The sequence below is a fragment of the Pagrus major genome, chromosome 21, assembly GCF_040436345.1.
Source record: "Pagrus major chromosome 21, Pma_NU_1.0".
Lineage (NCBI taxonomy): Eukaryota > Metazoa > Chordata > Actinopteri > Spariformes > Sparidae > Pagrus > Pagrus major.
The window spans coordinates 28,659,701-28,664,382 of NC_133235.1; the positions used below are offsets into that span (position 1 = coordinate 28,659,701).

At 41.6% G+C, this 4,682-nt stretch overlaps 1 non-coding gene across 1 annotated transcript; it reads left to right on the top strand.

The window, feature by feature from the left end:
* Positions 1-3,946: 3,946 nt before the first annotated feature.
* Positions 3,947-4,028, top strand: trnas-uga (transfer RNA serine (anticodon UGA)). Its single transcript has one exon. It is a non-coding gene; the product is annotated as a tRNA-Ser (tRNA).
* The last annotated feature ends 654 nt before the right edge of the window (positions 4,029-4,682 follow it).

Below are 4,682 nucleotides of genomic sequence, written 5' to 3' on the forward strand. Positions count from 1 at the left end.
CACTGCCCTTACAGCTAAACGTCACTTGTTCTCAGCTACTTGTGTTATTCCACAGTGCAGCTCTCTAGACAAGGTTACAATCAGTTTTTCCAGGTTTTAAGGTCAATGTCACCTCGTCTATCAAACTGGCAGCAAACTGAGCAGCCTTACCGTTTTTAGTGTCTAGTTCAGATTGAAGTTAATTGAAATATACAGGCAAGGGACAAGATCTTGGTACTGGAAACATTCTGGTTTCCGTTTGTGGTCCTACAAATATTGACCAATCATGTTATACGGATAGCAAAAAGAGGCTGATCACAAAGGCCGAAACTCAAAAATTAATTCTCTCATCCCTCAGCTCAGACTCCGCTCTCAGGACACCTGTTATAAGTATTCTCATAAATAAACAAAAACCGGCACTCTGAAGTGGGAGTCTTGGCCCGTACCTACATTAAATATTGGCCATCGCCCCTACAGGCTAAATTGTTATCAGACAAAAGCAGATGGGTTTCCGAGATTGGACTATCATTCGGACCGGCCAGCGACAGATGAGCAGAAAATAATTTCAGTCCATGCAGAAGCATCACACCTGTAATCGACACACTGAGATATGAGCACAATGCTGGCAGAATTGTATAAAAAATGAGAACTTAACTTACCTGGTGTAAATTCAGAGGTCATTATCCAGATAATGTATCCTGACATGGACACATGACACATCAGTCCTTTCAGCAAGTGTCCCACAATAACATAAGTTTGCATTAAAGTGTCAAAGCCCTCTTGTGGCTTTAGCAAAGATGAGTGGTGGTTTTACAGAGCGACAAACTCACAGGGATGATGTTGGGGTGGATCGCAGACTTTAATACAGGAGACTGTTGTTCATTTCCTTCTGACAGGCAACACTGATTTTGTGACCACAATCTTTCCATAACCTGAACCGTGTGTTTATTATTGCACCATGACGACAAAGGTTCCCTCGCTTTAAAGGAGTAATAATTATAACCAAAACCACAAAACCACAATGTTTCCGTGAACCTTACCAAGTTGTTTTTTTTGCAAAAACGTAACCAAACCTCAGTGTTGTAACATCATAAAGAAAGATATATTATTAAGGGATTCAGAGCAATTTTGGGAAGCACAAACAAATCATCTCGTTCTGTCGATGGGGGGGAAACTCTTCTGTGTTTCCTTATAGAGGGAAGATACAAAAAACATATTCTGTAGCTTAATTTCCAAGCAAACTAAATAAAGTAAACACTTTCTTGCAGCTGATGGTCATTAACTTTTTGGTAAATGCTACATTTCCGGAGTTCAGAGTCAACCTTCTTTCTTATTGACTACTAAATCGCTGCAGGTGCAAGTGGTTTTATTCCAGGGTGTTACATAAATAAAATTCAGCTACCCACATTATTTATGTTTTATGATGGCTCATAACTTTGGTATCATCCCTTCGCTGTTTTAGAAAATAATTTTGTGTCTGATAGTATTGGATGTTGTATGTTAGAATGAAGCTTACAGCTCATGAGTAACTGCTGTGCAGTTCACCTCGCTGCTGGCGACGTGTCTTCCTCCCTCTCCCTTCCATGAAACCTTATATCTGTGTTTAGTTGATCGGATAAACATCTGTATCTGCAGCAGCAGAGATCCCACAGCCCGCTGTGACCGTTCATCTTCCTCCTTGAGAAGCTCCAGTGTTTTGTGGTTTAGAGAAAAATACAATCGAAAACAAACACGGCGTTCAGAAGTATAGACAATGGCCGGGGTGGCTGGGCGAGAGTGCCGCACATTCCTCTCCATTTCAGCCAATATTCTGGGAGATTCTGCGCTTAATGTAATTACAGGGGAAATAACGGTCTCCCATGTGCAGAAGGGAGTCGGTGACTGACTGCAGGGATGAGACTCTCATACTCCGAAATTCTCTCTGTTACTGTGGGAGTAGCGCTAAATGCATTTCCCAGAATTCCAAGGCTCAGGTTTGACATGGACCGAATTTCCAGAGCCCCTTACACCTCCGAGGGATTCAGCTAACCAGGCCCGACTGCTTTCTGCTGAACAGAACAAACTCGATCTGAGCTGCAAAAAGATATTAATTTATGAATTTTCCAGTGACAAACTATTAAAGAGAGAGCACAATGGCTGCAGAGGGACAAGGGCAGCTGTAAAACAGATGTGAGGGAAGCCATTTTTGCAGTAATGAACATGAGTTTCCAGTCTGCAATCGGCTTCTGAGGGAGTTCAACAATCACAGGTGATGAAAAACAAAAAAAACTACACCATTTTGGATCGCAAGTATTTGGGAGTTTGGACAGAAACGTGACTGATCCAATGACATAATGTCTGACATGATAGCTCCATCAGTACTCATCAAAAACGTGTGTGGACCAGATGGATTTTATAGCAACTTGTCAGCATTATATTTCACACTATAATTTGAGTTCAGTGGCATGATCCTGCAGTAAAACTGATGAGATAATAAATGATAAGATGTATCTTCATTGCCAGCGTGATTCATCAACACTGAAAGCAAAAACGTGCGACTGAATCTGCAGGAGAATTGGAAAATCCACACAAGTCCTATGAACATACCTTAAAAGAATATTATGTTTGTTTGCTGACGGGTGACAAATCAAAAGAAAAAAGAAAAATCAACATCATATTTCTTGATAAGATCTCAGAAAGTCCACCAAACTTAACTTTAACATTCGTCGCCTTTGTGTTCTCTGATCCAACTTCCCATTCCGCAGGACAACATTATGTTACTGCCTTCCTAAAGCGTTACTAATGACCGTTAGTTAGAAAAATGATTCATTCATTCAGTGTTTACTTATCTACAGTGACTGTGGTGAAGGCTCGGTTAGCTTTTGGAAAGAAGAAAGTGCTACTTATGCCGTCCAAGCATGTTTCCATAATGAACCCTCTTCAGAGTCAATTAAGTCTTTTTCCTTTTACCATCTTGATCCAAAAGAGGTTAACTGGGCCTGCTCAGCATTTTAATTGGACGATGAGATGTTAAGTGCAGTACAACTGTAGTATCTGTATGTTTCTGTGTTGATTTATTCAGGTTTGTTCCTTTACTTTGTCACCTGTAAGCAGCTGCTGTCAGCCCACTGATTGTTTAAAATGTGGATGTAGCTTTCAGGTCTGAGAAGTGAAGCAAATGTAGAAGTGCCTTAAACCTGCCTTAATGCCCAGCAGGGGGCAACTCTGTTTGTCTGATGGTATGTAAGCTTATGAGAAAATGACCCTACTTCTCACTTGATTTATTACCTCAGTGAACAGTTTCCTGATGAGTGTACAGTCTTGGTAGCAAGTTTCAAGCCTTGACAAGTCGCTACCACGGCAGTCGTCTTTCAGGATAGAGCTGTAGCGACGCTCGCCAGCTCCAGTTTCTTCAATGCCAAACCTGAGGCTTCAAAACAGTAGCCCACAAACCAATGGTGGACATCACGGTCGGTTTAGCCTAGCTTAGCACAAACATTGAAAGCAGGGGGTAACTTCTATCCTCTGTGAGAACATCTCCAAAACAATGTCACTTACGTCTTGTATCTTTTTAACGATCCAGGTAGCCACCGGTACATTTAACACTCAACCTTTTCAAAGCATTTCTTCTGTATTATTCACATTTTGAACTAAATCATTGTATTGTATAAACATATCAGGGCTTTAAAATGTGTTACAATTACTGCACAAAGAAAAAAGATCTTTGTTGCACTCTTGGTATTTTGCACAAGGCAACATTAGAGGCTGTTTCTGGAACTGAAAGTCCTGAGATTCGTTTTTATCAGCCATCTGTCTCGACAAAGTGTCCTTCACCAACACACACACAAACCCTCCTCCCTGCTCAGCAGTGGTTCTGGATGAGAACATCAGATAAAAGCATTGCCATTAACTGTTAAGTTGCTCTTTCACGACGACATATGTTGGCTGTATTATCGGCCGAAGAAGGAAGGTAGTGTCTTAATATAGAGCTGTGATGGCCGAGTGGTTAAGGCGTTGGACTTGAAATCCAATGGGGATTCCCCGCGCAGGTTCAAATCCTGCTCACAGCGAGGATCTTTGTCTCTTTAGTGTAGAGTATATGTATAATACACCACCAAACTTGGAAGTGTACATTGAAACAATCATCTGTAATAATCCAAAATCCTCCCCATTCTCTCCCTGTGATACTTCAATGTCAGCCAGTGGACTGACAGAAACTTAATAACCTGCTCACTCACTGCACACTGTAAACACTCAGTGGAAGTGTATTATGTTTGGTTCTGGATACCTTGACCCGTCAGCGGAGGCCAGATGGAGTCTCCGCACACTGAGAGACTGGAGGAGGAAAGGAAGGAGGAGACATTTGATCCGAAGTCTCCACATGTGTCTTTTTCTGCTCTGCCTGCACTGCACCCTCCAGGTACACGTGTAGACTGGATGACATACTGTATTTACTGATGTGCATGTGTTCTGGTTCAGGTCCAGAGCTGTGGATGGACCTGAGCCTTGGAGAAGTCAGATATAATTAGGTAAACTGAAGCCTGTGAGACTGGAGTTACTTAACTCCCTAAAGACTTGAGTTGAGACTAAAATCCTGGAAAAAACAACCAAACAAGACACTGATAGTCAGACCTTGTATTAGCACACACCTTTGATATTAATTTGCATTAATATGCATTGAAGTCAGACTTTGTTTCCCTCCTGACAGTTTTGTTGCTGGAGAG